The following is an 11,677-nucleotide window of genomic DNA, read 5'->3' as shown; positions in this document are numbered from 1 at the left end:
CAACTAGCAATATAAAATGGCAAAGGGTTAAAAACCAACTATCAAAAGGAAGAAGACAACAGTGTGGTATTGGCATAAAGACAAACAGACCAATAGAATAGAACACAAAGCCCAGAAATAAATGTTGGACAAGGGTCCCAAGATCACTCAATGGAGAAAGGACAGTCTCTAACAAATGGTGCTAGGAAAACTGGATATTCACATGCAAAAGAATGAAGCTGAATCTTTATCTTACAGAATACACAAAAGTTAACCCAAAATGGATTAAAAACCTAAACATAAACCCTAAAACTATAAAACTCCTAGAAGAAAACATATGGGAAAAGCTTCATGATATTGGACTTGGCAATGATTTCTTGGCTATGATACCTAAAGCACAGGCAAAAAAAGCAAAAATAGACAAATGGGGCTACATCAAACTAAAACTTTCATGCATCAAAGGACACAATCAACACAGTTAAAAGGCAAATAGCAGAAGAGGAGGAAATATTTGCAAATCTTATGTCTGATTAGTAGTTAATATATAGAATACATAAAGAACTCCCGTAACTGAACAACACTCAATTAAAAAATAAAAAAACGACTTAGACATTTCTCAAAAGATGATAAACAAATGGCCACCAAGCACATGAAAAGATGCTCAGCATCACTAATTATCACAGAAATACAAATCAAATTCACAATGAGATATCACATCAACACCGATTAGGATGGCTACTATCAAAAAACCCCAGAAAATAACAAGTTTTGTCAAGGATGAGGTGAAATTGGAACCTTTGTACACTAACTGTGGGATTGTAAAATGGCATAGAAAACCAAATGGAGTTTCCTCAAAATATTAAAAATAGAGCTACCATATAATCCAAAAATCCCAGGGACTTCCCTGGTGGTCTGTCCAGTGGTTAAGACTCCGCGCTCCCAATGCAGGGGGCCCAGGTTCAATCCCTGGTCAGGGAACTACATCCTGCATGTCACAACTAAAAGATCCCACAAGCCTCAACGAAGATTCCACACACAGCCATGAAGATCCCACGCGCTGCAACTAAAACCCAGCACAGCCAAAATAAATAAATATTAAAAACAAAAATCCCACTTGAGTATATATCCAAACTAACTGAAAGCCAGGTTTCAAAGAGCTAGCTATCTGTATACCCATATTCATAGCCGCACTATCCACAACCACCAAAGGAGCAACCCAAATGTCCACCAACAGATGAAGAAGTAAATAAAATGTGATATGTACATACAATGGAATATCATCAGTCTTTAAAATGAAGGAAATCTTGTCATGGATGAACCTTGAGGACATTATGCTAAGTGAAATAAACCAGTCGCAAAAAAAGACAAGTACTACATGATTCTACCTAGAGTCGTCCAATTCATAGAAAGAGAAAGCTAAATGGTGGTTATGAAGGAGTAGAGAGAGGGGGAAAAGAGTTGTTTTAATGGGTATAGTTTCAGATTTGTAAGATGAAAAAGTTCTGGAAATCTGTTAAACCACGTTAATATATGCAACACTACTGAACTGTACGCTTAAAAATAGTTAAGAAGGGACTCCCCTGGCAGTCCAGTGGTTAAGATGCTGCACTTCCACTGGAGGGGGCACAGGTTTGATCCCTGGTGTGTGTGGGGAGACACACAACTAAGATCCTACACGCTGTGCAGCATGGCAAAAAAAAAAAGATTAAGGTAAATTTTATGTGTTTTTACCACAATAAAGCTTTTTTTTTTTTAAAGGAAAACGACAGCTAAGCTATAACTAAATTAGAAAAGGCAAAATACAAGAGACTAGGAATTAGAATTTCCAGATCTTTCTTTCACCATAAGACAAAGTACAGTGTGGTAAATATTAGAAAGAACAAAGAGGTAGAGGAGGGTGAGTCCTACTTCTCTCCCTTAATAGCATGAGATTCTAGGTCAGTCTTACTTTTCTCACTTCCAAATAAGACTAGTAATACTTGTATTATCTGCTTCACAAGGCTGTTGAAAACTTCGGATGACATAAAAGCATGTGAAAGTCTTAAAAACTATAAATTCACATAAATGAAGATACCACTGCGAACAATTAATTCCCTGGAAATTGTTATCCAAACTTAAGGTGTTATACTTTAAAATTAATAACGAAAATAAAAGTGAACTTTACAATGCATTTAGAATTTGTTTTGCAGAGGTTTTAAGAGGAGGAAGAAAAAAATCTGTTGACTTTAACTTCAAAAAACTGGTAATCAACACAGCGTTTATCTGAGGGCATTATTTTATTTCTTGACTTTTCCATTTTAGATCTTTTTTGCTATTAGAGAAGATATGGGTTTAGTTATTATACCAAACATACATGCACAGCTTTCCTCTCATGTGCTCCCAATACAGTTCTATCAGGTTGGGCTTGAATCAATATTCAAGTTTATATTATTATGACCATGTAAACATTTTTTTCAAGCTATCTTGTAAACTATAATTACATTTCCTTGCTTCTCTTTCTTTAAATATTTCCTCATTTTCATATGTTTCATTGCCTTTGAAAAATGACCCCACATCCTTGAGGTCTTATAAAGGTCCTTCAAAAGCAACTGTCACTCATACTTATCAATTCTATTTTCCCTTCCGGAGCCATCCTTTCTGAAACCATCTAACCTTCTGCAACAGTTTAGACTGGCTTGTCCTGTCTAGGTTTGTCTCTTCATTTTGATCCAAGGAATTCCCTTCACTTGTCCCCTTGGTTGAATCTCATTTATAATAAAATCTTTTTCTTTGCTGATTTACTCCCTTTTGTAGAGAATCCTTTCTGTAACTCTGAAAAAGGGTATGTAGGGTGAAAAAAAGACTTTCCAATTCTAAAATCCTCATAACTGAATGACAGATTGTGAGTTTAAAATTCTAGAATGAAAATAATTTTTTCTTAAAAGTTTTGAAGGAATTTATTCATTGTTTCCTAGCATCTGACGTTGCTGTTGAGAACATCTGATGTCTTTTTACTTCTTATCCTCGATATGTAACCTTTTTTTCCTCCACAGAAGCTTTTAGTTTCTGTTTATCCCAGGTGTTCTGAAATTGCATAATGATGTGCCCTAAGGTGAGTCCTTTCCATTCGTTCTGCAAGGCATTCATTTGGAAGGCCTATTTTAATCTATTTACATCATTCAGTTCTTATGTTCTGTATCTATTATTTATTTGATAATTTCCTCCTACTGATTTTCTCTTTGTTGAATTCACGCTGCTCAGGTGTTAGACCTCTCGGATTGATCCTCTACTTTTCTTACCTTTCCCCACATTTTTCTTCTAACTCTTTGATTCATTCTACTCTGCCAAAACTCTTTTACTGGATTTTTAATGTGAGTCAAATTTTTTTTTTTTTTCGTGGTATGCGGGCCTCTCACTGTTGTGGCCTCTCCCCTTGCGGAGCACAGGCTCCGGACGCGCAGGCTCAGCGGCCATGGCTCGTGGACCCAGCCGCTCCGTGGCATGTGGGATCTTCCCGGACTGGGGCACGAACCCGTGTCCCCTGTATCGGCAGGCGGACCCTCAACCACTGCGCCACCAGGGAAGCCCTGTGAGTCAAATTTTTAACTTCCATTTTTTATTCTCTGAGTAATCAATATTCCTTTTTCACTGCTGTATCTCCTGCTATCTCTCTATAATTTACTTTAAATTTTCTTCTGTTCTCAGCACTATCTGTCTCTTCTGAGCAACTTCTGACTATTTATTTTGGTCTCTCAAGTACAGTGATTTTCAAACTTCTGTTCAAGAATAAGTGTGAGGCATTACAAAACATATTAGAGGCTGGATAAAGCTTGGCAACTGGTGGGCCTCAGTGCAGGATGGCATTCTTTTTTTTTTTTTTTGGCCACATCATGCAGCTTGCAGGATCTTAGCTCCCCGACCAGGAATGAAACCCATGACCTTAGCAGTGAAAGTGCAGAGTCCTAACGACTGGGAATGCCCAATGATGGCATTCTCTGAGGGGGGAACCCACTAAATGTCAGTGCTCTACATTATTTCCCTTGGGTTAAGTTTTCCCAAAGAAGAATGTTTCAACTTAAGTAAGGCAACAAGCATTCTGGGAGCAAAGAAGACAAACAGGGCTGGTGATTTCACCATTCAATATATAAACTTTCATTCAACTTCCCATTTTCGCTAAGACCCTTCACCCCTGCCCCACCTCCCAACAGCTGTGCTAACTTCTCTGCTTTTGCCCTCTTCAAATAACGAACATCCAGTTTTTTGCTGGCTATACTAGATGGAGAAGGAAAATCTAGGGTCTAAACTACTCTAGACTTTTAACAAATCTTACAATTTTTAGTTGCATTCAGCACTCCTATCTTCAGAGGCCCTTGGAACCTGAAATTCCTGAGCCTTTCTGGGATTTTGTGGGAATATCCATCTTGTTTCTTATTAACTTCCCTCTCTGCAGGCACTGAGCTGAACGCAAAAAAGTGAAAACCTAAGTTAATCAGTTAAAACTGGTCCATCTGCTTTCTTCCAAAACGTGAATTCTCATTTGTTGATACCTCCTCTTCTGTTCTTTGTCCTTTTGGGTTTATACTATTTTATTTCTTTCTTTCTTTATCTGATTTATATTTTTCATTTATTTTACTGAATTTAGGTATACAAATTACTCTATGCTGAACCCCTTTTATTTAGTATTTTTAAAAATCTCTAACCAATATCATATCCTAGTGTAATAATATTCATTCAACAGATATTTAATGAGCTAATTCTGTGTGTCGGACACTACTATTCTAAGCACTGGAAATTTAGCTGTGAACGAAACAGAGTTCCTGCTCTCAAGGAGCTGACGTTCCAGTGGGGAGATAGAGACTTTTTTTAATCTAACTATATTTCTAATATGTATGTGGTACCGAGTGCTAAGAACAAAATAAAAGAGAGGATGAGGTAGTAAGAAAGCCAGTCATGCAGCTGTCTGGAGGAAGAAAATGACAGGCAGCAGAAAGAGCAAGTACTGAGATAAGTAAATGCCTTGCCTGGCATGTTCACAGAAAAATAGATCAGCAAGAAGGGCAGTATGGCTGGATTTGCTTAAATATTCCTCAATTTGACTTGAATTCTTTCTAAGATTTGGCTTTACTAAGTATATCACAGTAAACTCCCTCATGTAAATGCGTATTTGTAAAAAGCAATTTCCTTTGGGTTATATTCTCAAAATTCAGTATGTAGCATAAACCATAAAGTTAAGCACAGCTTTGACCTATGTTTAAAAGAAAATATTCTAGAATTTTCTCCTTAAGAAATAATGATGAATCTACAGGCAAATTATTAGAAGTATTAGACTTACAAAGTTATTGGCTAAAAGAGAAATATGTAAGAATAAGTAACATTTCTATTAGAAATAATTTTTAAAGGCCATATGAAAGAATTAATCATGAACAACCATGTTCTACTGCAGTATTTTTCCTAAGAAAATAACCATTTGTTGGTACACTACGTAGTCCAGCCCATATCACTCCGATGAAAATACTAATTTCTCATATTGACCTAGCTGCCACAACCAACAGTGGGTCAGGCTTTATCCTCCTATATCTCCATTAATGCCCTATTTCCTTCTTAAAATTCTTTATACCTCCACGAAGTAAATCTATTATGTTACCATTCTCCCAATCCCCTCACCTCTTCTATTCTTTATTATTTTTTTAAATTTCTATTTTATATTGGAGTATAGTTGATTTACAACGTGTATGTTAGTTTCAGATGTACAGCAAAGTGATTTAGTTATATATACATATATCTATTCTTTTTCAGATTCTTTTCCCATACAGGTTATCACAAAGTATTGAGTAGTTTCCCTGTGCTGTACAGTAGGTGCTGTTGATTATCTATTTTACATATGTAGTGTGTATATGTTAACCCCAACCTTCTAATTTACCCCTTCCCCCCCAACCTTTCCTCTTTGGTAACCAAAAGTTTGTTTTCTATGTCTGTGAGTCTATTTCTGCTTTGTAAATAAGTTCATTTGTATCATTTTTTAGATTCCATATATAAGACATATCATATATTTGTCTTTCTCTGTCTGACTGACTTCACTTAGTATGATAATCTCTAGGTCTACGCATGTTGCTACAAATGGCATTGTTTCATTCTTTTTTATGGCTGAGTAATATTCCACTGATATGTACAACATCTTCTTTAACCATTCGTCTGTCCATGGACATTTAGGTTACCTCCATGTGTTGGCTATTGTAAACAGTGCTGCAATGAACACTGGGATGCATGTATCTTTTCAAATTATGGTTTTCTCCAGATACATGCCCAGGAGTGCTTTTGCTGGATCATGTGGCAGCTTTATTTATAGTTTTTTAAGGCACCTCCATACTGCTCTCCATAGTGGCTGTGCCAATTTACATTCCCACCAACAGTGTAGGACAGTTCCTTTTTCTCCACACTCTCTCCAGCATTTATTTTCTGTAGACTTTTTGATGATGGCCATTCTGATCAGTGTTGAGGTGATACCTCACTGTAGTTTTGATTTGCATTTCTCTAATAATTAGCAATGTTGAGCATCTTTTCACGTGCTTTTTGGCTACCTGTATGTCTTCTTTGGAGAAAAGATCTTCTGCCCATTTTTTGACTGGGTTGTTTGTTTTTCTAATATTGAGCTGCATGAGCTGTTTGTATATTTTGGAGATTAATACCTTGTTGGCCACATTGTTTGCAAATATTTTCTCCCATTCTGTGGGCTGTCTTTGTGTTTTATTTACAGTTTCCTTTGCTGTGCAAAAGCTTTTAAGTTTAATTAGGTCCCAATTGTTTATTTTTGTTTTTATTTTCCTTATTTTAGGAGATGGATCCAAAAAGATACTGCTGCAATTCATCCTGAAAAGTGCTGTTCTGCCTATGTTTTCCTCTAAGAGTTTTCCCTCACCTCTTGTATAATCTTCCCTCCCTTTTGCTCTCAAAGTATTTGTTCTGTACCCCTATTATAGCACTCCTATAAAAGTTTAAATACATAACCATTTTTTGTCTTTTGCTCTCTAAGTATTTGTTCTGCACCTCTATTATAGCACTCTTATAAGAGCTATATTATTTGTCCTCCTCCTTACCTTGGTCACAATGGATGAAGTATCTCTGCTGCTACAAAAGGTCAAACCCTGAACTCATGACTTGGATCACTTCTCCCACCCATCTTCTCAAGAATGTTGCTTCTTAAATTATCTTGACTCTCTCCTTATCAGTTTCTCTCAGTATATTAGATTATTTCCATTAGCCTTCAAACATGTAAAAATATCTCTCATCTTTTATATAATAATTTATAATATACATACTATAATTTAGTTTAAAAAACAACCAAAGGGCAATCATAAGCTATGTTAAGGATTTGGATTTTGTTCCAAATACAACGGGAAGACAATGAAGTTGTCTACTTCTACACCCTCCATTTACTCGTAAATTTGAATTCTTCTTTATCACGACTCTGAAATTCCCCCAAGATCACAATCTCCCTGTTTATAAATCCAACTGGACATGTTCTGATTCATCTTTCTGATCTGCTCATCACAGCATCCAACAGTAATGATGACTTCCTCCCTGAAAGGCTCTCTCTTCTTGCCCTTTACTGACATATCACAGTCACCTAGTTTTGTTGTGTTTTCCAGTTCAGCTCATTTCAGCTTCAAGGCCTTAGTGTATGCAGTTTCTTCTACCTGGAATGCTCTCCCACCCCTGTACCCCACCCCCACACTCCCACTCAGAGCCTTCAACCTAACTGAAGCCCACTCATTAATCTGGGCACATTTAAACATCCCTTCCAGAAAAGTATTCCCATACCCTCCAAATTAGTTAGGTTCCCCCAATGATGCTTCCATAGCATCCTTTTCCCCCATAGCACACATCACATTTGTGATACTCATTCAATGTCTATCTTCCTTTGTCTCAAATTCCCTGAGAGTAAGAACCGGGTCTACAAATACGTAGATATACAGTACACACGCAGGCCTAGTACACACTTAATTCACTGTATGATAAACAAAAAACACCACAGGCCTTACCCTCCACCCAGAGTCCTAAACCTAGTTTATTACTTTCAAAATCAATTGGAAAGTTGTATAATAAAGTGCTTGGGCTTTAGAGCCTGATAGAACTGAATTAAAGATCTGGCCCAGTTTCTCATTAGGGAACTTTGAGCAAGTTACTTAACCTCTCTAAACCTCGTCCACAAATAACCACACATACCTTGCTATAAAGATTAACTATCCTCTTCTTTTATACTGCTACTGTTACAATATAAATAATTATTCTCTCCCCTCTTGAATAATGTTTTTCAAACATTATTCAGAATGCTTCAAACCAGCTTATTTTTTTTAAAAGGAAAAATACAGAGTAGAAAAAATACATCAGAGTGCAATGCACACGTTAAGGGCATACTGTTGAAATACACACAGAATTCAACTATTGGATTATTGGATTGAAATGTTACACATACATCCTATTATGGGTTGCAGTCAAAAAACTTGAAAAACATTGCTACACTATTGCTACAGATAAATTAATATTATTAGAATATTAAATTCAGTGAGATAAGGGCCCTTGGTTTTGTTCCCTACTATGTCCCTAGAACCTAAAACTGTCTAGTATAAAACAGCACATAAATATTTGCTGAAAGACTTGAATGATATATCTGGTCCCAATTTAACTTTTCAAATGTATTAATCCTACAGTATTCCTTACTGTCATTTACAGAGGACAACACATTCCCATGCCTGAGCCTGGGCTCATGCTATTCTCTCAGAATAACAAAAGTTTCCTCCTTTTCTGAACTCACTAAGCCACTCAATGCCCTTTTACTACTCTGTACTTTCTTATATAAAACCATATGAGAGGTATAAAGTCCACAAGTATAAAAGAAAACATGATATATTAAAAGTGAATATGCAGTACATGAAAAAATACAGTTCTACATCAAGCTCATACAGTTCAAGTTTTAGTTCAGTTATGACATACATCTAACAATTCAGCATGCCATCTTAAAATTTAAAAGCTCTTTCAAGGAATGACTTAAATAACCCATACTCAATTAAAAATGAGAAGTCTGATCTATTACCTTCTTTTTCCTCTCTCTATAGGCATTTATGCTGACAGAGGTACTCAAAATCATACCACTGATTATTCTTTTCATAAAGAGGGCAACACATAAAAATCTTAAGTCATCACTAAGGAATGAAAGTCAGGAGTTTGAGTACTGCAATCAACTAGCTTTGCAATCCAGAAGTCACTCTGTGCCTCATCCACACATAAGCCAATTTGAAGACTCAAAATGTTTAGAAGAAAAGAGGCTATCATAACCACTAGTTTTGGAAATTGTTTTCAGAGGCTGAGCAGAATGTTCACACATTGACCTTTTTAAAGTTTCCACGTATTAAGCACTTACTATGTTCCAGAAATTGGGCTTTATTTATTTACATAAATGTTTCTATCATCTTTGGTCTTTGAAAAAAAAAAAAAAAACACCATTTGGCTGGAACTACTTTCTTCCCCCTTTGGCTACTTTTCAAAAAAAAAATTAAAATCCTATGTTTTATGCAGAATTATTTGTTAGCATACCACAGAAGGTTCTGTTCTTTCTCTCTCTTCTTTTTTTTAGGTTATTACAAAATATTGAATGCAGTTCCCTGTGCTATACAGTAGGCCCTTGTTTATCTATTTTATACATAGTAATTTGTATCTGCTAATCTTTCTCTTGAAAAAAAGCCACACACACTTTTTATCTTTCCCATATTCAACTACAAGTAAGCAAGTAAAAAGACTACCAAATATTCTGACACTAAAAACATTCTGCTTTTCAATTCTCACTTCAAATATCTCTCACCACCTACTAATTAGCCATCTTTGGTAACCCCTAATTATTCCAGAGTTCACAACCTTAAAAACTTGTCTTCTTTAGTACAACTCCTTTCATTCACTTTATCCCTACCAGAGGCTGAAGAGTGGAAAATTCCAACTTTTGCAATTTTAGAATGAGGTTATAAAGGGGGGGTGGGGAGGGACACCTGAGAGTAGTTGCTTGTTTTTTTCAATCCACTTAAGCTCTCAAAGCCAAAAACACTTAAGTTCCAACATGAGTTTCATATTTCCCTGTATGAAACCTGCTTTCTTAGGTTTCAACCTTTACAACTGTAAAAAGAAAAGTGTTACGTATTTCTGAACAAGGATCAGTTGCCAAATAACATGACGTCCTCAAAGAAAAGGCAACATGAATATTACACTAAAATTTTAGTCGGCATAAATATAGTACATAATATGGTACTTAATAACACATTAAGAGCAGTACTACTAATTAACTTAAAGATGTGATTTTTGGAACGAGAAAAATATCAGTGTTGGTCTCTGGCTACAAAAGGTAAACATTATTCTTTAATGTTTGGTTTTTCTGCTTCTACCCCATCCTGCCAAAAGCTTTAGCTGATATTTGGGGTGCTGTGACTCAGGGTCCCAGAGTGTGGCTCTGGTCAGAACGCGAAACGCGTCCTACAAGGCGCCTAAAAGTTTAACACAATTTGTATTATATTCTCCCAATCCTCTAGGTTCCTTCCACTTCCAGCCGTCCCAGCCACAGTGATTCCGAACTCTCGGGAAAGCTTTAGACTTACCCCCAAATCTCTTCCTAAATCAAGGTGGCGGCCCACATTTCCCCTCCCGTCCTGAAGCACCGGCAGACAAACGTGGGGTCTAAGAAAAGAAACCTCGCACCGCTCCACCCAACAGGTGGGAAGGAGGAGGGATGGACAGCTGGGCCCCGAGGCCAACGCAGGCCTCAAACAGGGCGGGAGTCGGAGGCCGCAGCCCTAGCGCGGCCTGAAACAAGGCAGGCGCCTTGCTGCCCCGCGTACCACCCACTCCGGCCAATTCCAAGGCGCCCGCCCCAGCTGACCTGACGATGGATGCCACTCAATGCCATGAGCCGCAGTGTGGGCCAACCGAGCCGAAGAGGGCACTTCCACCGTCTCTGTCCCCACAAACACCGGAGCAGACGCCACCAGCGCCACAGCCGCCTCTTCGAGAGTGCGGCGCGCATGCGTCGGTGTCCCCGGAGGCGAGGAAGTCACGTGGTTGCGCAGCGCGCAGGCCTCGCCCTCCGCGGGATCCGGCGGGGGCCGGTCCTGCCCGGCCACGCCTCGCCCAGCCCCGCCCCGCCTCGCCCAGCCCAGCCCCGTCCCCGCCCTGCCGCCACGGAGGGCGGGGCCGCTGCTCCAATTCAGTGTTTCCTCCTCTACGGGGACTTGCAGAGCCGAAGGAGAGTCTTCAGGGCCTTCCACACCCCTGATTTTAAACACAGACAGCGCCCCGCCCAGTCCAGGAAAAATACTGTTACTATTTTTTGGCAAACAACTGCCTAGGCTCCACGCCTCTACCTAAAAGTGGTCAGAAATTCAGCCTTAAACTCCTAAATCTCACGATGGTTTGGACTTTGGGTCCACCCAGGTTTCCTGAAGGTGAAACAATAGTGGAGTTAGGGGCTTGAGGAACTGATTATTAAAGGGATATGTAAAATTATTCCCTGGACAAATGAAGGCTGCATTATTTTGATAATCTTAGCAGTACTCTTCAGCTATACTCCCATCCTCAGTTTAAAAAAAAAAATTTTTTTTTTTTTTCAAATCTGGCCTCTCTCCTGTTTATATTTCGAGGCTCCTGAATTTACCAGGCAATCGCTTGTTCAAGATTCAGTAGT

At 38.2% G+C, this 11,677-nt stretch overlaps 1 protein-coding gene across 2 annotated transcripts in view; it reads right to left on the bottom strand.

Annotated features, from left to right (window-relative positions):
• Nucleotides 1-11,023, bottom strand: part of PRPF39 (pre-mRNA processing factor 39) — a 37,021-nt gene extending 25,998 nt beyond the window's left edge. The window contains exon 1 of one of the 2 annotated variants that reach the window (XM_027111139.1): nt 10,877-11,023. The gene's annotated coding sequence lies outside the window, so the exon portion shown is untranslated. The remainder of the gene's footprint in view (nt 1-10,876) is intronic. The other variant, XM_027111140.1, reaches the window with a different exon arrangement.
• Between the last annotated feature and the right edge of the window lie 654 nt (nt 11,024-11,677).

The sequence above is a fragment of the Aethalodelphis obliquidens genome, unplaced genomic scaffold (assembly GCF_003676395.1).
Source record: "Aethalodelphis obliquidens isolate GAN/ISIS:26980383/991018 unplaced genomic scaffold, ASM367639v1 scaffold10, whole genome shotgun sequence".
In the NCBI taxonomy this organism is placed as follows: Eukaryota; Metazoa; Chordata; class Mammalia; order Artiodactyla; family Delphinidae; genus Aethalodelphis; species Aethalodelphis obliquidens.
This window is presented reverse-complemented; position numbering and strand designations above follow the sequence as displayed.